This window comes from Amblyomma maculatum, chromosome 1 (assembly GCF_055883805.1).
Source record: "Amblyomma maculatum isolate TAMU_Amacu chromosome 1, ASM5588380v1, whole genome shotgun sequence".
In the NCBI taxonomy this organism is placed as follows: Eukaryota; Metazoa; Arthropoda; class Arachnida; order Ixodida; family Ixodidae; genus Amblyomma; species Amblyomma maculatum.
Window position 1 is genome coordinate 370,001,930 of NC_139344.1, and position 22,271 is coordinate 370,024,200.

At 48.6% G+C, this 22,271-nt stretch overlaps 1 protein-coding gene and 1 long non-coding RNA gene across 2 annotated transcripts in view; one reads left to right on the forward strand and one right to left on the reverse strand.

Moving 5' to 3' along the window:
• Positions 1–22,271, forward strand: part of LOC146208172 (uncharacterized) — a 96,007-nt gene that overhangs the window by 13,875 nt on the left and 59,861 nt on the right. The gene's annotated exons all lie outside the window — the stretch shown is intronic.
• On the reverse strand, positions 1,847–8,682 carry LOC146208173 (uncharacterized). Its single transcript, XR_014700594.1, has 4 exons — positions 8,524–8,682; positions 5,384–5,456; positions 5,250–5,315; positions 1,847–1,866 (listed from the first exon to the last, which is right to left on the reverse strand). It is a non-coding gene; the product is annotated as an uncharacterized LOC146208173 (long non-coding RNA).

Sequence of the window (22,271 nt, forward strand, 5' to 3'; positions counted from 1 at the left end):
CGCATGTTTATTTAAATATCGCTCCTGATCACAGGAGTTAAAAAGGTGTTTTGTGTCCTGTGCCGGTACAGTATGTCCAATGCAGTTTCTTTATAGGGTATACCCTCAGTGCGGGTAGGATTGACACTGGAGGATTAGGCGGTGACCTGGTCGTGCAAGCGACCTTATATAAACAATTTCTGCGTGTAAACAGCTCACGAAATTGCGCACAATGGCAAAAATACTCAAACCTGGCAGGTATAATCAGTGTGTTCTGCACTGGAAGAAAGCAGAGGACTGTGTCCCGCGTCTGTACTGGCACGCTAGCAGCAGCGAATAACGTGTGAAGCATTTTCACAGAAGGGCCATTTGTTTGACCTACATCAGCTACACCAGTGTAGGAAATCTCCTATACCTACAATGGATTTTTGCTGCACTAGTGTAGCTGGTGTAGATTAAAAAGTGGCCCTAGAATTGCACGACTTCCACATATGTAAAATCTCCAAAAATAAAAAACAGCCGCGTCCCCTTTGACATTTTTATGTGAGATTCCTAAAGGTCGCAACTTTTTCAAGAAATTACGTACCTCTGAAATTAAGGCGACAGTATCCGAGCTCCCGGATTTCCCAGAGTTCCCGGTGTTCCGAGATCTTAAAGCAGCGAAGATGCATGAAAAACGATAAGTTATCCCAACAAGCGAAATGGCGTGCACAAAGCGTCTCCTCCGACATGTTGTCGTTAATAAGAAAACCTGCGTCACTGTAAGTACATTTAGGTAGCGCTCTGTAGTGTAGTGACTTTAAGACTTCTCCAGTGGTTAAAACGCCCGGCTACTGATCCGCGGTACCCGGATTAGAACCACGGACCGTGAGTAGCAATAAAAGCGAAGCGCAAAAGGCGTCCGTGTTCTGTGCGATGTTAGTGCACGCTGAAGATCATGTGGTAGAGATTAATTCTCTAGGCCTCCACTACGGTGCCTCTTTTTCTCTTCTTTCACTCCCACTTCCCTTCTTTTACACGGCGGTTCAGGTGCCCGCTTAAAACTGCAGCAGGTACTGCCCCTTTCCTTCCCTCAAAAACTAATTTTATAAAAACAAAATCCTTGACTTCTCACGAGCATACTGTGTACAAGATCACAAGAACGTAGAGTCGCGACAAAACAACAAAGACAATGAAGTACGGAAAAGTTTGAGTCAATAGCTGTCTTTGAAACAGTGTGCCTATGGCTATTCATTAACGTCGCTTTTAAATATACGTAGTCACTAAACAGGTGGCTATCGATAAACTATGCCAAATTGCGCACTTATTGATTATGTAAGAAAATGTGACCGAAGTGGACTTGTGCTTCAGGTGGCGTGGACATATCGACCAAAAACCTACAAAAGTATCCCACATAAAAATCCCTGTTAAAAAGAAATAAAAGATGGAGGCAGACTTTAGCTTCATGGTTGCCGTGTTCCGGCTCTTGTCTCGAATAGGCAGAAGAAACGACGGTTGAACAAATGTCTATAATAGCATGACATCGTGGTAAATATGCGATCTATATAGGGTTATGTTGTTCATGTGAAACAATGGCGAGGAAAATTAACAGATTATGTAGCAGAGAGCAGTGCGAAGCATAACGAGAAATTGAGCAACAATCATGCAGCGTTTTTCTGCACGGAAAACTACTTTTTACTAGCGCTTACACGATATAAAAGAAGTTATACTCACGATCTCGGACTTGCAGATCCTGTAAAATATAAAAGTTATTTTTTTTAAACTGGCTTTATTTGTGCTTTGGCGCGCGCGCGCGTGTGTGTGTGTGTGTGTGTGTGTGTGTGTGTGTGTGTGTGCGTGTGTGTGTGTGTGCGCGCACGCGCAGACATTACACGCAGACAAAACCAGCTGCGGAACGGGTGGAAATAGTCAATGAGCGCAAAAAATGATGGTGGCTGCGTAACGAAAGCTACCAAACGGATTGTTCATAAAGTCCTACTCGAACCTTCTCGTCGCCGATGCACTGCAGCTGTAAACCGTATGGTTGGATCGGCGTTTCGGCGCGTCTTCTTAGCGTCTTCCGAATCTTCTTGCTCCATTTGACCGGCTTCTTATTCTGCTCCCTCTTCTCTCTCTACGCGTTTTCTTCTTGGCTTCTTCCTAATCCCCTTGCTGCATTTGACCGGCTTCTTCTTCTCCTCCCGCTTCTGTCTTCCCTTCTTATGTAGATCGGATCAAATAGTTTCCATGGTTACAGCGCATGCGCAGTAGTGACTAGCGATACTTATCCGAAATGCGTCGCTGACTAGACTAGCGTAGGTTTGGCTACATAAACAATGAAAGCGGCAGAAAAGACAACAGGACACAAGCGCTCACTCGGAGCTGGTCGTTTAGGCGGAAGAAGCAGCATTAAGTCCACAAAAAAAAAAAAAAAAAAAATGGAAAGATACAGCGAATACAAGCACCTGAAGAGTAAATGAAGCCGCACAAGGGATTCTTATCGAGACCCGGTAACACACGCGTGACCAAAGAAAGAAGAAACCAGATGCAAACCAGTGGGCATCGGCACAAGAAAGGATATGCAAGAGTGCGCCATCAAGGAAAGTGATTGCTTTAAATTTTCATTCGATTCCATTTGATTTTATATGCAGTTCAGCTCGCGCATGAGCTAGTTTCGGCGTATAAAGTAATAGCGGTGTTCTCAAATTAGCTTGCGTTTTCCCAATTGTTCACAGTCCCAGGAGTGGTCTGACAAGTTATAGCGCTCCTGATTAAAGGAATTCTCATGCTCTACAATGCGTATATGTGTTTAAAGCGCGGCGGTTTATGCCAATGTAGGCACAGCTGCACGTCGTCGGATTCCTGGCGCGTCTTCATTCACTTTGTATTCCTGTTTTATTCCACCTTCCTCGTTTCGCGTTCTTAATGCCGCTTCTTTCAGTTGCACGTGAGCGCATATGCGTTGTTGTCGTCTTCTCTGCCATCTTTGTGTCTCTTCTTCTCTCTCTCTTTTTTTTTTTTCGCTCGTTTACCATGAATACGTAGCAACTGGCCCAACTTGTTATGCTAACGCATAAGATGAAGATTTGCGACAGCGTGAATTAATGCAAAGTCGGCGGACATTCTCACTTCACAAGAAAGTACCGTTAATAACGCAGTGCAAATTTGACGCACATTTTTTTTTTTTCTTGATGTAGTCGTTCTGAAGGTAATACCAGGACTCTGGCGATACCAATGAACCTCAGGATGAAAGCATTATCAGACGCCTCGGTTAGGTGTATATTTAATCGTCTGCAGTAATGTTTCAGTATAATGACTGCGATTTTTCTTTCATGCTCATTCCGTTTGCTTTCTTTTCTTACACCCTGATGCCTGTCCCCAGTGTCTTCATTTTTTTCCTTTTCTTTTTTTTTTTTTGCTCCTTATCTTATTGTGCTGCCCCGGCCACATATTCTGTGATGAATAAAACACTTTGATGTCTGTCTCTCCCTCATTCAAATTGAGGGCGGGAGGCAGCCAGGCGATTGCTACCTCCTCCGCGTGGGTTGCGCTAGGGGCCTTAAAAGTGAGGCCGTCCACCTGTCTTTCCTCGTGAACGACTGCAGTCGTGACTCGTGTACCATCCTCCCCTGGAATGGTGCGGGCCCCGCAGCATCCACATAGAAAACATTGTGTTCGGAGCCATAATGGCGGTGCAGGGCATTCGCCTGCGCCTGATGCCGTCCATTGTGGCATTTTGGTAGGAAGGTGTCGAACACGGAGGGCGCCTCTCCATAGCTCAGGCACTCGTGCTCTTTCTTCAATCAATCTAAATTCATCCTATCCGACTCGCGAGGGGCCTGTCGGAATTACGAGCTGGGCTGGATAACGCCTACAGCACAAAGCATATTTCGGAGAGTAGCTCGGGACCAGGATCCCCAGACCCGATTTCTCATTTGGACTCCAGGCCACCAGGGCCTACCAGGGAATGAAGCCGCCAACTCGGCCGCCCGCGCACTCACTGACCGGGCCCCCGGCGTAGACCCTACCGATCTGGTTCAGGACACATATCCTCACAACTTTTCAAGAAATCTCTTCCTATTACCGGGACTCGCACCGTCAGTACCCAGCTTTTCTCAAGGGGTTAGGGAAAACGGGCGAAATAATACTTCTTAGACCTTTTACTAATACTCTACTGTGCCCGGCAGTACTTAAACATTTCAATCCTTCCTTTTCTGGCCTCTGCCCTTTCTGTGGAGAGATGGCTGACACCTTTCACATGGTTTGGGCATGTCAGCTAAATCCTTCTCTTTTACCCATAACCCTTTTCTTCACCCGAGAGGACTGGGAGACGGCCCTTAACAGTACCTGAATTTGTCTGTAGGTGTTCAGCAAAGGTGATTATGGGCTGTGTATTATAGGGGCACAACAAGCGCTGGTTCAGCGAGCCTGCGTGGCGGTCCGGATCAAGGGAGTCCCGGAATAAGTAACTCCACCTAGTATTGCAATGGGAGCGGCTCACTAGAGGTGGCTCCCCAAGCAACCTCTCCTTTTGTAATAAATGCTTTCCTCCATCATCACCCTCATTCAGCACTGTTTTCACGGCCTTCTGTGGTGTTCGCGTGTGTGACGACATGCGGCGTCATGGTCGCGAGCACGTGTTGGGCGTGGACAAACACTCATTCCCTTCATCCTTACCTCTCTTCACCACACAACGCACCTCATCAGTTTCAGTTCAGTCGTTCAGTCGTGTTCGACTCTTCGTGACCCTATGGACCATATCACACCACGCTTTCCGGTCTCTCACTATCTTCCTAACATCGCATAACTTCATCTGCAGCGCCTCGAGGATGCCATCTAACCACCGCGTTCGCTGCCTACCCCTTCTCCGGTGACCCTCAACCTTTCCCAACATCAAATCTTTCTCCGGCGACTCCTCTCTTCTCATCTGATGACCAAAGTAGCTGAGCTTTAACTTTAGAATTTTACCCTCCAATGAGCAGTCAGGGTTTATGGTCGACAATATCGACTGATTTTATCTTCTGGCCGTCCAAGGAACTCTCAAGAGCCTCCGCCAGCACCACAATTCAAACGCGTCAATTCTTCGGCGGTCAGCCTTCGTCACAGTCCAACTCTCGCATCCATACATCACAAACGGAAAGACCATAGCACTAGTTATACGGATCTTGGTTGGCAGACTAATGTCTCTGCTCTTTACTAGGCGGTCAATGCTAGCCATACCTCACCTCATACAGCCCAACAAAAGGGCGTCATGAATATTGCGGAAACACGCTTGATAAATTTTGACTTACCAGGCTTTAGGTGGAATGCGACAACCATGCAGATGACCATGAGACACCAGGCAACCTTCATCGCAGCTGCAGCAAGTAGAAAATGAGAGATAACCTTGTCGGGTTTTATTGGGAAAATAGACGCTGAAGCTTACTTTCTAAGGTTGTCACGCTTGCAGTTGTGACTTCTGTTACTTCCAGTAACCTGCGCCGGTACCTTAGTTCCCTCTGAAAAGAAAAACAAAAGGAAGAAATGTGAAGATCGAAGTGGTGCACCGGAGTACGGCTTTTATCGTCTGATGTACGTGTGCCCAGTGAACAGAAAGTACCGCAGTAGTAGGCGGGGTGTGTGTGCGCATGGAGGGAGGGAGGGGGGGGTCTGGTTTGGGTTCGGTTGTGGCAAAAAAGAGGAAGAGCTAATTCTGCGGTCTGAAGGAAGCCTTCTTTTCTGGAGATGTCTTTTTCGGAGCGTAGCATGGTTTCGCATTGTAGCCTACCCTTCTCCGCGTCTTCCTCCTTCACTATCGTGTGTGTGTGTGTGTGTGTGTGTGTGTGTGTGTGTGTGTGTGTGTGTGTGTGTGTGTGTGTGTGTGTGTGTGTGTGTGTGTGTGTGTGTGTGTGTGTGTGTGTGCGTGTGTGTGTGTGTGTGTGTGTGCAGGCTCGAGCCTGAACCCGGTGGCACCCTCAATCCAATTCATAGTGGAAAGAGACAAGGACGATGCCTGATGCCCTTGCAGGAAGACAAGGAAAAGACATGGAGTTTTCTGTGTTTAGAAAGTCTATGCACACAGCAATGGCTATTTAAATTTTAATTCTAATCACCCCATCGACCACAACGCTTCTGTCGTCTTGAGTCACCTGACGAGAGTCAAGTACACATCTGTACCTCTGAAGTGGAGAAAAAAGAAATGTAATGCCCGCCTGATTTTATCCAACGCGTTTGCTGGTCGTAACAGTTGTGCATCCTACTGTGTATCATTCCTTGTTACAAAACAAGCAATCCCCCCCCCCCCTCTCCCTTCTTTTTTTTTTCAAAGATGCATTTGTTATCGTTAGAGCATAGTTTCATTCACAGTCATTTTAGTTCTTGCATCGCTGCGTGTGGCAGCTCATAGTGAATTGTCGTTTGTCATATCTTCTTCACATACAAAACCAGGCGATCCTAATGATTACTTATTGCCCTCTTCGTTTCTATTCAGCCATTTCGGGGCCATTGAACTTTCTCAATCTCCAACTCGTTCAAGTATAACGCGATTGTATTGTTATAACACTGCTTCCATTATGACAAAGGGTCCCCAATGTCGGTCGCTCCATGTTCCGATAATGATCCATATAGTCGATCCTTACCCGTGTACGCTTAGTGCATAGAAGTTTTCTTCGGCATGTCTTGTTGGGCTGATCGAATCCTGCAGGTATGTGTACCTCTTGTGAGCGGCATTAAATGCGCACATCTTGTGTTAGGAAGTTCACAAATCATAGCTAAGTGTGGAATCGATTCCATTTGCAAGCCTTGCAATTAATCTTTTCAGATGGTAGCTGTGCGAACTTATGTTTGCTAAAGTAAGTACATATCGACTGTGAGTGAGGCCCATGCACGCTTGGTGTAAACTAGCACTTAGTTTGCTCGCAGGAGGTAGGTTAGTGAGAAATTTTCAAGTTAATGTGGCGTGAAATAAGGAGCCATTTCACGTTCCCGCTTTAAGGAAAGAAGGATTAAATTGACTTAATGCTGCCGACACGATGATGACGATGCTTTCTCTAACCACATCACACCTCATTAACAGGAAATAGAGCAACCACCTACCAAATTTGCGATTGCAGACAACCCCTGCTTCGACAACCACTCGTTTTCCGTCAACTTCGGGTGCACTCAAGCGTCGATTAAGCAAAAAGGGTCTGTGGGGATTTATCCTGCATGCAACTGGCGCTTGCTAAGTGCGCTCAGACTTAGAGCGTAGGAGTTAAGAATGAAATGCCGTGTACAAACCTGAATGATGCGTGTCGGTTCTCCACTCTGGGTAAATACGGCTGATAAGAGGGTTCCAGTTTTATTTTGTAATAAGAAAGCGGTCACTATGTCGCGGCCTTCTAGCGCGATCGTACATCGTTAAATTTTAAATAAAAATGCGAGGTAGTGTCGCGGTGCGTGTGTTCCGAATTTAAGGCTGCCGCATTGTGTCCTATTTTAATGGGAAAGAAAGCACACAAATCGGGAACACCAAAGCGCTCTTATGTGTACGCACTTTTTTACTTTTGTATATATCTTGGTGCGTTGCTCTACACAAACCCGCCACGTGCGAGTGACGTAACAGCTATTTTCCCAGCCTGGGTTTTTCTCTTGCTGAAAAAAAAAAAAAAAATCGTGTGATAATGCACGATTATTAAGTGGGGAGCCATTCTTTTTTTAAAACCTGTTCACTTACTAATCTTGGTTTTGCAGATTTAGGGGCGTCAGATAAAAGGAGGTAGTGATATAATTATAACGAAGAAATAATTAATTTTAAAGAGGCGTTGATGTACCACGCTCTGCTAGGCATTTTATCAATAGCTGAGAACGCAAAGAAGCTACAGACCGAGGTTTCTCGTTAAAATGGGACTGAGGTATTTGCTGCGATACTGGAAATTTCCCTTACTGCACCTGTTTGGGTTCAAGTAAATAAGTGAGGGGAAATACAATCAGTGGCATCGACTACTCTGGTTGCATTGTGAAAACCAATGCTACTAGACCGATAGAAGAGAAAAAAATTTGCCCACAAGTAATTGTATCAGGCACTGCCAAATACATTTTTCATGCTAGAAACACGACGAATAGTCAAGAGCATCGGTTAGGGTTTCACGTTGCATCTGCGGCTGACAGTGCTCTCCACGTTCACCTCCGGAATATGGCATATGATTTCCGTTACCGTAAAGGTTAGATTGCCTAGAAGAAGAATATATTTGAAAAGGTAAGGTAAAATAGTCGCCGAGGCTCTAGCTCTTTTGGACAGTAAAGAAAAAAAAAAACATATCCGCAGCTTATTTGGTAGAGTATACTGTACGCGACATGCGGTGTTCGTGGGTTCGAATCCTGCCGGCACGGTATGGTTGTCTTTCATTCTGCTTTCGGTAACAGTATCGATGGCGCGTACAATGTTTTCCTCAGATCAACACTACCCTAAAGAAAATGGTCTGCCTTATCGTATACACGTGGCTTTGACGACCCGAAAAGACATTGGCTGAGGGACGCCGATATTGGGGGCTGCAGAAACAATTCGACCACCACACTAACATAGCATATAGTACTCAAACGCCTTACGTTCCAAGGCCGTTGAAACAAGGTCGCCTGGTCCAGGAACGAACCCGCATCCTCGGGCTCAGCATTCGAGCGTCCCATCGTGGTAGAGCCTCAGAGGAAATAACACGGTTTCCTTGGTTTTGATCACTCGAGGCAGAGCGGCCCTCTAGGGATCTTGAATGCTGTCGATTATTCCATAGTTTTACGGCCAAACGCCAGATAACTCACTCAGCGTGACGACGAGGTGAAAGATAAGGCGGCGCAGTGGCCGTGATTCACAGATTACACTGCTCAAAGCCCACACTCGTGACCACTGTACACAGTAGTCTGCGATGAAGTGGGCCCTGCACGATCGGTCTGCGTGGTGTGAAGGACTCAGCGCCACGACGATGCCGATTCGTGTCACAGGGCTTTCAGACTTGGCGAAGCGGTTGCGCTAAAGGTTATGCAAGCATTGTCTTGAGGTCCATGCGGCCCCTCGCCGATGCAGGTGTAACAATAGTTTACTTGTTACCATTAGTCGCATAAAGAGCTTTCCTATAAGTATATATGACGCAAGTGTCCCAGTGTAAGGATTTCTTGGTGCTATACTTCCTGGCGGAGATTGGTGCTGCGTCGTTTCCCCAAGATATATAGCTCCATAAGGCATACAGTGCCGTACCTGCCGTACCAGCTGTACCAGCTGCCTTCGCTTAAATTTTCGCACTGCTATTATTTTCACGTCTTCGCATAAATAACGAATATTCGTAAAAATGTTTGATACGCACTGTTTGATTAGGTTCAGTCACTGTTTGATTCGTATACTCTATGGCAAAGCAGCGCTATTCGTATTTAACTTGGGTTTGGTACAATGTTCAAGAGAGCACGCCAAGGAGAAGTAGATTTGTTACACGGGAGTAATTACTGATTAACATTCAACAAACGACAGCCATATAGCTACTGAAGAAAGCTTCCAAATAAAGTTTGTACTTAAGGAAAAATTCGACCATGCCTAGCTGGGGACGCAGAAAGACTTCTGTCAACTCGCTCATGTGGTCTCGTGTCGTCGCATTTCTCGTTGACCAAGCTTCGTCCGGCCATGCCACTTGTCAGCCCGTCACCAGCAGGAATACACTCACTACACTCTGTTGTGCCTGGCCAAAGCCGCCTAGAAATTCAGCCGGACGCCAAACTTCTTCGGCGAACGCCTCCTTCACAAACTTTGGATACTTCTCTGCAAAGCACCAATGCACTGGAGGCGAGCCGTACCAAAGGGACAGAAGCGACGTGTTTCAGCATGCGCTGAACGTCCAGACAGCACGGCGCGCCGTGGCCCTGACGGTGAACCCCTTCTCGCCCCGCGGCATATTTGAAGCGAGAGCGCAGCAAGCTCTCCCATTGGCCCTGCGAAAGTGCTGCCGTCGGATTGGACCATTTTGAGCGTCAACGGTTCTCGGCAACGGAGTCTCAAGTGCTTCCGTTCGAGACTCCGAGTGTGAGTTCGTCACGAGCGTCCATCGGGAGCAGTTCGCCCCCTGACAGTGCGGACGCGGCGGAATCTCCCCGGCCGTCGCTGCGCGAGAACAGTCGCGTATGGCTATGTTAGCTTTCGGCCAAAGAGCCGATCTTGTTGTGTAAATGCATGTAAATAGTGTATAAAGCCTTTTCTTCATCTCACCAACGCCGACTCGGATTCATCGCTACCGCCCAGGGAGCTGACAGCCCTCGTTCACGAAACGGGTGACGAGCGCTGCGTTACCAACTCCTTGGCACAACCCTGTTGACGGTGGGCTACTGTGTGATAACCCCACCGGCACGACATTGGATGGCAGCTGCGGGATTGACCGGCGTCAGGCACCTCGGCGCGGTGAGTACCTGAAGTTTCCCTCAAACGCCAGACTTCTCTAACACACAGGGTAGCTTAGAGAAAGGCTGAGCGTAGCATTATGTTAACCTTGCGTGTTTCAAGCCTACAGGAAGTGTTTTGAAAACCAGGGGATGCTGAGAAGGGAATCAGTGTGAGAAAGGCTTGCGCATCTCTTGCTAGGAGCGAGATAGCGAACGTATAGTACACTATTCTAAAAAGACAAACAACAAGAGGCCGGTAAAAGATGGAGAGCTACAAGGTCAAAGAACTTCTCCAAATTTGTGATGAGTTGGGCATCGATTTGGGCTCAGCGAAAAGAAAAAAGGATATTCTTGAGATCATGAAGGCAGAGGAAGTGACGGTTGAGGAAGCCGCAGAGGCCTGGGATGATATTCAAGAGAGAGAAGGTAAGGAGGAAGCCAAAAGGCTAGAACTCCAAAAGCGCGAGGAGCGTGAAAAGCTAGAACGCCAAAGGAGCGATGAGCGTGAAAGGCTAGAACGCCAAAAGCGCGAAGAGCGTAAAAAGCACGAACTCGAGTGCTATGAGCGTGAGAAGCTTGAACGCCAAGAGCGCTATGAGCGTGAAAGACTAGAACGCCAAAAGCGTGAGGAGCGTAAAAAGCTAGAGCTCCAAGAGCGCGATGAGTGTGAAAGGCTAGAGCACGATGAGCGTAGGTTAGAACGCGAAAAGCGGTTGGCCCGCTTAAAGAAGCTTATCCAGCTCGAGCGTTCGGCAGATGAAAAAAGTGTTGAAAGGGATGACGCTTTATTTGCCATTCAAGATAACAGTTCGAAGCCGCGAGAGTGTCTGCAACCATTCCTCATTGCTGAGGATATGGCAGAGTATTTGGCAGATTTCGAGCGTGTCTGCAAAAGTAAGCGCTTCGAGCGAGATACTTGGGCACAACAATTGGTGGCTCTTCTCTCCGCCGAGGTGTCGGAAGAAATCAAGCGCGTGTTAGGCGTTGACTTGAAAAACTACGATTACTTGAAAGAGTCTTTACTGAAAAGACATCGGCTGTCACCAATAGAGCTTGGGTACAGGTATCGGCGTGAGAAAAATTGTACCAAAACGTTCTTGGATTTGGCGTATCAATTGAAAGCCGATGTAACCGAATGGCTAGACAGTCAGGAAGTCTCGGAGAAAATTGTGCTTGCACCTGAGAATGAGACCAAGCTTGGGGAAGCGGCCGAGCAACCCGATAGCAGCAGCGAGTCGATCGAGCCTCGAACAGAAGTTTCTAGGGTTACCTTGGTCGAGCCACTGGCAGCTGAGACGGTTGGAGCCGACTCCATCGGCGAGAAATCCGAAGTGACACCGTCCTGCACGCATTCCCACGTAGCTGTAAGCATTCCACCAATCGAGAGTGAGGACCTGGCAGTAAATCAACCGCCTGACAACTCAGAAGCAGAAGTTGTCAGACATGGCGGAGATGTAGTCAACCTAGGAGACGACAAACTGGCAATGTCTGAGATCAGCGTTGTCGTAGATCATCACTCGCGGAAAAACGAAGTTGCGCTCATGGAAATTGCGCAGCTCACAAGTGAACAGCTAAGGCAGAACCATGACGCGGGCGCTGTCGAGAATCACACCTGTGAAGTCGACAGCGAGCGACTAGACAGGAGCCATGAATCTTCCTGTCCTGACGCGCCCAATCGCATTGGCGAAAACAACAACCCTAGTGCGAACATGGACCTCACGCGATCCGAAACGCCCCAGCTATCAGACGACCTTGATCGTGCGCCGGTTAGCGCTGAGCGAGGCTGCACACCGGCGGATCAGTGTAACTTGAGTGGCGAGCCTGCAGAGGATATGCCTAGCTTGGGGGCTGGCGTGAGAGAGCCTTGTCCTTGTTCGGACGCGACTGGCAGTGAGTCATGCGCTGCTGGCCGCGATGCAGGCGCGGCGCCAAACTCCGACGATGTCGGCGCCATACTAGCTCCAGTTACCAGCAGCTTGAAAGAGCTGGCACAAAAAGAAAGAAAGCAAAAACTCAAGTGCCGCCGTCGAAAAGAGCGGAAAGGCAGGTGCACGAAAGAATGCTCTCATCGAAAGGTGAGAAAACGCAAACGATCGCGAAAGGAAAAGCGGCGATCCCAGCGGCGCAAATGCACCCGTGCTGAGAAAATGCGCGATTGGTGCGCAAAGCGTAAGGAACGAGACAGATCGTTCAACAAAGCGAGTAACTTGTGCTCGTCTGTTCTTTCACATACAAAGTGGAAAGAAAGGTCTCGTAGAGAAATGGACAGCCGAAGCTGTAGCGGAGGTAGGAGAGCCAAACCACCCGAATACTGCTTCGCGTTCTGCCGCTTGCGGAAGAGAGCAGCACAATGCGAAATCGGATGCTTTGAGTCATGCATTCAAAACATAGCTACCTTCGACGACCATTTCGTCGCTAATGGTAATGTTGTAGGCAGATCGGGGCAAAATTGAATGACCTCCTTACTTCCTCGGTTGTGCTTTACGGCCCAAGTGATTTCAAGGAGACTTTTCCATTACTGATTAATAATTTTCCTTGCTATTTACTGTATCGTTAATGTGCAAAATTGTTGTTTGAACCTTGTGTACTGCATCCTATACACTTGTCTCTTGTTGTAGTGGGAGCAAAAACGGGACAACAATTTAGCTAATTGAATTTGAAATTTTGCCTCTGTCTGGTGTTTGACGGGTGGCCGAGGGTACTTGCTTGTGTTGGGTGTTGCCTGTTGGCGGTCGGTTTCGCAAGCCGCAGAACAGTCTACCGTTACCAGTGGCGAGTGGCAAGGGCATCGGAGCGACCCGGGCGAAGTTGATCGGCGTGCCCCGGCAACAAGGCTGTCGGCAGAGATCCTGACCTGGCGAGTGGAACCCGAGGCACGTGAGGCTACCTGGCGCCCGGACACTGGACGTGAGCTTGGAGGAACCTGGAGAACGAGCGCGCCCGGCATCCGAGCCACATGCGAGCAGCTCGTCTTCCCGGCGCATTGTCTGATGGCGGGGGTGCTGTTGTGCCTGGCCAAAGCCGCCTAGAAATTCAGCCGGACGCCAAACTTCTTCGGCGAACGCCTCCTTCACAAACTTTGGATACTTCTCTGCAAAGCACCAATGCACTGGAGGCGAGCCGTACCAAAGGGACAGAAGCGACGTGTTTCAGCATGCGCTGAACGTCCAGACAGCACGGCGCGCCGTGGCCCTGACGGTGAACCCCTTCTCGCCCCGCGGCATATTTGAAGCGAGAGCGCAGCAAGCTCTCCCATTGGCCCTGCGAAAGTGCTGCCGTCGGATTGGACCATTTTGAGCGTCAACGGTTCTCGGCAACGGAGTCTCAAGTGCTTCCGTTCGAGACTCCGAGCAGGGTTGCCAGATTTGGCTACTTTACGCCAAATTGGCTACTTTCTGAGCCGCCTGGCGACAAAAATTTTGGGCTGGCTACTTGGCTACTTTCTGGCTACTTTGAAAAATTTTCGCCTATTCCAACGAGCCCGTTTGCGCGCTGTTCAGGATGCTCATTTTTATAGATAGACAGATAGCAAATAACGGTAGCGCTGCAATACAACCAACTGTGCATGGTAACGGCTGTCCCCATCCAGTTTCAAAGGGGACGCTCTTAACATCCATCCAATAAAACCCCTTGATAATTTGAAAGTAGCGACACTCTCCCCCGCGCCGCGCTTTCCTCCTCAATTCTCCTAGCGCGGGGCGGCTGCGAGCTCTGCGCACGACACGCTTTTTCTACCTGGTGCCCGCCGGCCGGCCGCAGCAGTCAGTGAAGCGCGCGTTTTTGGTCCAAGTCTGCGCTCCAGGATCTAGTACTGCCTCTGACTTTGTCCGTTTGTTTTTTTTTTTTTTGTTTGTTTTTTTAGCGTGAACTCTGTCACCGCGGTAAAACTTCGCAAAACGAGAAAACGACTCAGGCTGGTGCTTTGAACTTTAAGATCAGAGAAAGTCAAAGCGGCTGCTTAGTCAATTTCGCTTTCTTTTTTTTTTTCGCAAAACGAGAAAACGACCCAGGCTGGTGCTTTGAACTTTAAGATCAGAGAAAGTCAAAGCGGCCGCTTAGTCTATTTCGCTACTTTCAAGCTATCTTGGCTAAGCATAGTATATGTCACGTAATAAACCTTTAGTTTGGATCATTGGTAAATATACACTTACTTTGACCAACTACGGGCCAAATTAAATGATATTTAGTAAACCGCACTTGAAACCCAAATTTGCACTGCAGCATCGAGTCATATACCATTGGAAAGCTTAGGCCAAGTGTAATGACACTGTGGTAGTTAGCGATCCTCATTAATCTGCGTTAAATATTTATTTTGTATAAAACCTAACTTTGAGCTAGACGATCAAGTCATACCATTGAAAAGCTTAGGATGAATCTAAATGCTCTGAATTAGCGATCCATATTAGCGTTAGTGAGCTATATATGCAATCAAAACCGTATACCTTTCATATACCGAGTCATAGACCTTTCGAAATCTTAGGTTGAATGCAAATGAGTTGTGCTAGTTATCGAACCGAATTAATTAGTGTTAATTATTTAACTGCACTTAAAGCCAAATTTTGCATTACAGATGGCCAACAAAGGGCAAGTGTAAACGCATTATGCTAGCTAGCCAAACTTAGATAAACATCACAACAGAGCTAACACACTAACTAGGCTTACCACGAACTGCTTCGAAATGTTTTTCTTTGCCCGTGCATATTTGCGTGCAGTAGGTCTTATTTAGCGTGCACCCGCTGACAATAAATTAGTCATGAGTGCATCTTCCGTCCATGGGTTTGTCACATCAGTGTGAAAGTGGCTTTTGCACTCTAGTTTGTTCAGTGAATAAAACAGTTGCGCACTTTCAATGCGATCAAGCAGCGCGGACAACCATTCATTGACCGCAATTCGCCGAACATTATTGGGCACTGGTGTCAAGAAAGCTTACGAATATACTTGGTATACCTATGAAAGAATGATTTCTATATCTCTAGGCAAGGTAAACGCCTCCCGATAATGTAATATTATACTTGAGAAACCGAAGGTTCCCGTCCAACGCCTAGTAGTCATGATCAAAAAGAAGTGTGTGTAAACATGTGAACACCCCCTGCACATTGGCCGTATCCTTGATAATCCCAAACCATGATTGAGAAGGTCAACTCATCTATTTACGGCAGGCCTGAACATCGCACCTGAGTGGTTGCAGTTTCGTTTCGTCGTGTTCTCCTTTTGTAGTCATTGTTTGAGACGTCCAACTCCACTAACATTTTATACTTACATTTTCGTGGACATAATTTTATGCATTTTATACTGTTTCTATAATGATCACAGAGAAGTTTCTGATAACATGTGTGTTTATCTGGTCAGTTTAGTTTTATGTCTGTTTATATAATATCGCAATATTATATAATGTTTATATAATACGCAGCCAGTTTTTTTTTTTCGGAAAACTTTTCTATGGGATTTAGTTGCTATAAGACGCAACTGGCATTTGTTTCTTCACGAGCGTTGGAATAAAACGACTATTAAACGAATGTTTTTGGTTGTCTTTTTGCAGTGAGCGCTCTATTTACTGCCCCATGCATGGCCCCATGGTACCCATGGCTCCTTTTTGGCTACTTTTTATTGCTCTTCCTCTGGTTGGCTACTTTCTGGCTACATTTTCCATTTTTGTGGTGACTTTTCGTTTTTTGGACCTGGCAACCCTGACTCCGAGTGTGAGTTCGTCACGAGCGTCCATCGGGAGCAGTTCGCCCCCTGACAGTGCGGACGCGGCGGAATCTCCCCGGCCGTCGCTGCGCGAGAACAGTCGCGTACGGCTATGGTAGCTTTCGGCCCCAGAGCCGAACTCCTTGTTTAAGTACCTGTAAATAGTGTATAAAGCCTTTTCTTCATCTCACCAACGCCGACTCGGATTCATCGCTACCGCCCAGGGAGCTGACAGCCCTCGTTCACGAAACGGGTGACGAGCGCTGCGTTACCAACTCCTTGGCACAACCCTGTTGACGGTGGGCTACTGTGTGATAACCCCACCGGCACGACAACTCACTACACTCACTGCTAACTACTCACTACACACACTACAACCGCCTCTCACATCTTTCTCCTATCAAGCCCGTCCTGTGCCAGCTGCATCCATTCTGTCTGCACAAACGTCCTTATCTCGCCTACTCACCTAACATTATACTCTCTCACCCTTATATAAACCATCAGTGTTGCCTTCGCGTTACGTGACCTCATTATGCCCACTTCTTCTTTTGAATTTCTGCTTTCAACTACAACTACAACCTGCCAGTGGGATTCTCGTGATTTTTCGCTCACAAAGCTGACGACGGCAACGCCGGCGCCGAATGTTTCTGGCCAATGATAGTTCAACGCTGTCGCGTTAAAGCAAGACATGCGCAGAGTTTGAAGGCCACTGCCAACGCATTTTCGCTTGAATCGGTCGAAAAACGATTTCAGCATTAAATGACCTCGTCTGGACCGTAAACAAAGCCTGACTAAAGTTACAGCTTTTGCCTCTTGTATATTTTCTCGCTTCGGTGTTCGTACTGCCAGAACTCTTTTTCCCTTTCAAACAGAGCTATACTGTTTACATTTAATCATTTTCAGGTAACAGGGTGCATGCTGTCGGTTCCCTGCAGCCACATTGGCCGCCATTTTAATGTGCACCCCTTCGGCGACCGAGCTCCGCGTCTGTGTAATAGTTATATCCACCTTCCCCGAATCGCACAGCTGGAGCTGCGTGGGCTTTGGCTGAAAGCCAGAACGTAGCCCGTGACGCCGCCGCGTCAGTATACCCGTACTGATTTACCTTACTCTCCGTTGACTAAAATTGAAATTAATTACTTTGTGGCTGAAATTTGCGGAAAAATATGAACATGGAATGATGTTACTTGAGGCATCTGTAGACGACATGAGCAATCATCTCGTCCAAGACTGTTTACGTGCACAAAACGCTTCAGCATGGAGTCTGCGGGCCTAAGATGAAATGTCGGCATGTAGGGAACAATGCTGAAAGGCAGGAACCACGTGAAAGCGCAATGGACTTGTGACACTTCTCTCCTGATTGAACGTGTGGTGCATTTTTTTTTTTTTATGTGTGCTAGGCAGAACAGGAATGGAAGGTTTCGGATTAATTTCGACCATTTATGGTTCGACACGAACTCTGCACCTTTCCTATGTTCTTGCCTTTAATTTTGTTGCTGAAGGTGTCTACTGAAAGCGCTAGAAAAAGTGGCGGTATATGACACCTCGTTAAGCAATATTGCTCCTCGTCTCATAAAATCTTCACAGAGCGTCACAGAAAATAACTACCCATATGCCCATAGAAATAAGTACCCATAGAAAATAAATAATACATAGACTAGACTTCCGAATTTTATTCTAACGAGTTAAATACAAACACCTACAGCAATTATCCACGCTTCCGCCAATAGTGAGGGAAATAAATATTGTCACGTACAAGGTGATTGAGGATATAAAGAATAGCAAAGGGGTTAGCTCCGATACAACAGCGGTGAGCAGCACAGACGCAAAACCCGCAAGCGACACTTCGTCGTTCTTCACTCAGTCATGCGCCACCTGGCAACGTTAGGTGGCATTACTCCCCCTTCCGAAAAAAAAAAAAAAAGTGAACACGGGCGGTGAGAACGGTGTGCAAAGTAAGAGAGTCGTCACAGGAGGTGGCCGTGCGTTATCGTTGGTAGTACGGCTTCAGCCGCACAATGTGCACAATGTCCGAGCTGGGCTTTCGATGTTTTGAAAGTGCGGCGCCGTCTGGAATAACTTCATAACTGACATCACTCACACGACGCAACACTTTGTACGGCCCGAAGTAGCGGGAAAGGAGTTTCTCTGACAAGCCTGGACGGCGAACTGGTGTCCACACCCAGACTTGATCCCCAGGTTTGTAGTGAACCTGGCGGTGCCGGAGGTTGTAGCGGTCCGCGTCAGAGGTCTGCTGCCGCCCGATGTGCATACGGGCAAGCTGGCGGGCTTCCTCAGCGCGGATGGCGTACTGCTGGGCATCTGGCGGAAGCTGGTCATCATCTGGGCATGGGAGCATGGAATCGAGCATGCTCTGAACTTCACGCCCGTACACAAGTCGAAATGGTGTAAAGCGCGTTGTTTCCTGTTGGGCTGTATTATACGCAAATGTGACGTACGGCAGCACCTCGTCCCAGGTCTTGTGCTGCACATCGACGTACATTGATAACATGTCCGCAATCGTCTTATTTAACCTTTCGGTAAGACCATTGCTCTGCGGATGGTACGCTGTGGTCTTGCGATGCGTCGTGTAACTCAACTCAAATATGTGGTCGATGAGCTGCGAAGTGAAAGCTGTCCCTCTGTCGGTAATGACATACGAAGGGGCGCCATGCCGCAAGACTATGTTATGCATGAAAACTCGGCTACTTCGGAAGCTGTGGCATGAGGGATTGCCTTTGCCTCAGCGTATCGGGTCAGGTAGTCAGTAGCGACTACTATCCATTTGGTTCCCGCCTGCGACAAAGGGAAAGGACCAAGGAGGTCCATGCCGATTTGGTCGAACGGAATACGTGGTGCTCTAACGGGCTTGAGAAATCCGGCAGGCTTCAGGGGCGGTGTTTTACGGCGCTGGCATTCGCGACAGCTTCTTACATAGCGTTTCACAGTTGCGGAGAGTCCTCGCCAGTAATACATGTTGCGGACTCGAGCAAGCGTCCGTGAGTAACCCAAATGACCAGACGTCGGTTCGTCGTGGCAAGCAAGTAGAATATCCGCACGGAGCTCGCATGGTACTACCAGGAGGAAAGCTCTTTCTTGGCCTTGGGAGTTTCTTTTATACAAGACGCCTTGCTGCATACAGAATGAACCAATGTGCCGAGATAGGCGTCGAGGGAGCGTCGTATCACGCCCTTCCAGATAATCGATGAATGGAAGGATGTCTGGATCAGCTCTTTGTCGATCCCTGAGCTCAGATGCACTGAGAGCTCCTAGAAAGCCGTTGTCGCCATCGGTTGCAGCATCGTCAGTGTCAACGGGGGCTCGTGACAGCGCGTCAGCGTCTTCGTGTTTGCGGCCTGACTTATAAACAATAGTTATGTCGAATTCCTGAAGTCGTAAACTCCAGCGTGCAAGTCGTCCCGATGGATCTCGCAGATTTGCCAACCAGCATAAACAATGATGGTCCGTGACGACTTTAAATGGTCGGCCGTAAAAATAGGGGCGAAACTTCATAGTGGCCCACACGACCGCCAGGCATTCCTTTTCCGAGGTGGAGTAGATGGTTTCGGCGCGAGAGAGTGTGCGGCTAGCATAGGCTATTACTCGCTCAATCCCGTCTTGATGCTGAACAAGGACCGCGCCAAGACCGATACTACTGGCGTCAGTGTGCACCTCTGTGTCAGCCGCTTCATCGAAGTGCGCCAGAACAGGGGATGTTTGAAGGCGCTCGCGAAGCAAAGAAAAGGCCGTCTGCTGCTCAGAGTTCCACACAAAGGCGGTGTCCTTCCTTGTGAGGCGCGTTAGAGGTTCCGCTATTTGAGAGAAGTCCGCAATGAACCGCCGATAATATGCGCACAGGCCGAGAAAGCGCTGAACAGCCCTCTTGTTAGCTGGAACGGGAAACCGTGCGACGGCAGCAGTCTTTTCGGGATCCGGGCGCACCCCATCGGCGCTCACAACATGGCCAAGGAACTTGAGTTGTGTATACCCGAAGTGGCATTTCTCGGGCTTCAGCGTGAGATCAGCAGAACGGAGCGCTTCCAGTACAGCTCGAAGGCGTTCGAGGTGTTGGTCAAATGTTTCGGAAAAAACAACTACGTCGTCCAAGTACACAAGACAGATCTGCCACTTGAGGCCAGTGAGGACGGTGTCCATCATCCTTTGGAATGTAGCTGGGGCAGAGCACAATCCAAATGGGAGTACTTTGAATTCATATAGGCCATCTGGAGTTACAAATGCGGTTTTTTTCTCGGTCTCTTTCGTCTACTTCGATTTGCCAATAGCCGCTTTTCAAATCAATAGATGAAAAATACTTCGCACGTCGCAATCTGTCCAGTGAGTCATCGATGCGCGGCAACGGGTATACATCTTTCTTTGTCACATTATTCAATTTCCGATAGTCGACGCAAAATCGAAGAGTGCCGTCTTTCTTCTTGACCAGGACTACTGGTGAGGACCACGGGCTTTGTGAAGGCTGCACAACACCATCATCCAGCATCTCCTGAACCTGCGTCTGGATCACTTCTCGTTCTTTGGCAGACACACGATAAGGCTGCTGTCGTATAGGGCGAGCGTCTTCGTAAGTAATGATGCGATGTTGCGTGATGGGCGTTTGACGAACCTTCGAGGAAGAAGCAAAACAGTGCTTGAAGTCCAGCAACAGTAGCTCTAAGGCCCGCCGTTTCTCCTTCGACAAAAGGCAGTTAATGTCGCAAGAGATGGCTCATTAGTTTCGACTGCCGTGGATGTAAAACAGACCGGATCGTGCGTAACAGGGTCAGCGAAAGCGATAGCAGTTCCCGGAAACAAGTGCCGGTGCTCATTAGAAAAATTTGTGACAAGGAGTGCGACCGTCTAAAATAACAGGAATGTCCAGAGAAACGCTTTTGGCTTCCCTAGGGGACGGTACCAGCAGCTCGCGGTCGGATCGAAGCGGCGACGACGGGAGGTCTTCAACGCAGCGACTACCAGCGGCCTCGCCCCCGAAGGTCGCTGTTTTCAGTTTTCCCGACCAGGGCTAGACGAGCGGCCTTGCCCCTCTCGCGAGGAGCCTTGGGTGGACGTCGATGGGCGCCTTGGTGAAGGGGAGCGGGACTGACGCTGCGAACGAGATGAACGCTGTTCCGCCAGGTACTCTTCAATAACGCGGGGTCGTTGACCAAACCGGGGAGGAGGCGAGTCGATGCGGAAGCCTTGAAGACCGAGGCGTCGATAAGGACAATCCCGGTAGAGATGGCCTGGTTCACCGCAGTGGAAGCAGAGTGGACGGCGGTCAGGCGTGCGCCAAATGTCGGCTTTGCGTCGGGGCAGGGGACGTTCGTTGAAGTACTGCACTGGTTGCACCGAGGGCAGCGGAACTGTAGGCGGCGCGGGAATGGGTGGCGGTGAAGGAGGAGCCTGACTCTGCAGAACTTCCGCATATGTGGGACGGTTTTCGGTCCCCGACAGCAATGGCGGGCTCGTAACTAGAGGCGAAAGAGGGCTCTTGAGCGCCTGTCGTACCTCCCCTTGCACTATAGCAGAAACGGAAGCTGGCGATTGCTGCAGGGGGTTCCAGAATTTTCTCAGTTCTTCGCGCACGACACTGCGAATTAGTTCGCGCAAAGCATCAGGATGCCGCTCGGAAGATGCAAATGACTCCGCAGTTGTGCCAGTATTGAGAGGTCGGTTATAAGCCGCGGCACGTTGTTGGAGCACCCTTTCCATTGTGGCGGCCTCCGCAAGAAATTCATTTACAGTCGACGGTGGGTTGCGCACAAGTCCTGCGAACAGTTGCTCTTTCAAACCATGCATTAAGTGCCTGACCTTTTTGTCCTCGGACATGGCGGGATCGGCTCGCCTGAAGAAGCGCGTCATGTCCTCGACGTATGCTTGGACACTCTCATTCGGCATCTGGATGCGGGAGTGAATGACACGTTCTGCATGTTCGCGACGATCCGCGCTAGTGTAGGCCTCGAGCAGTTGACGACGGAATTCCTGCCACGATGTTAACATTTGCTCTCGGTTCTCGAACCAGATCCGGGCGCCATCCTCAAGGCTGAAGTAGACGTTCCTTAGTTTAGCAGTATCGTCCCACTGGTTCAAAGCAGCGACACGCTCAAACTGAAGGAACCAGTCCTCCACATCCTCAAAGAGGTCACCATGAAAAGGCTTCGGTACTCGAGGGGCCTGCAAGGTGTAGTTACAGGCCGGTGCGACGCCCGTTACCTGCTGAGCAGAAGCACTAGATGTCATGGCGGCGGGTGATGGCT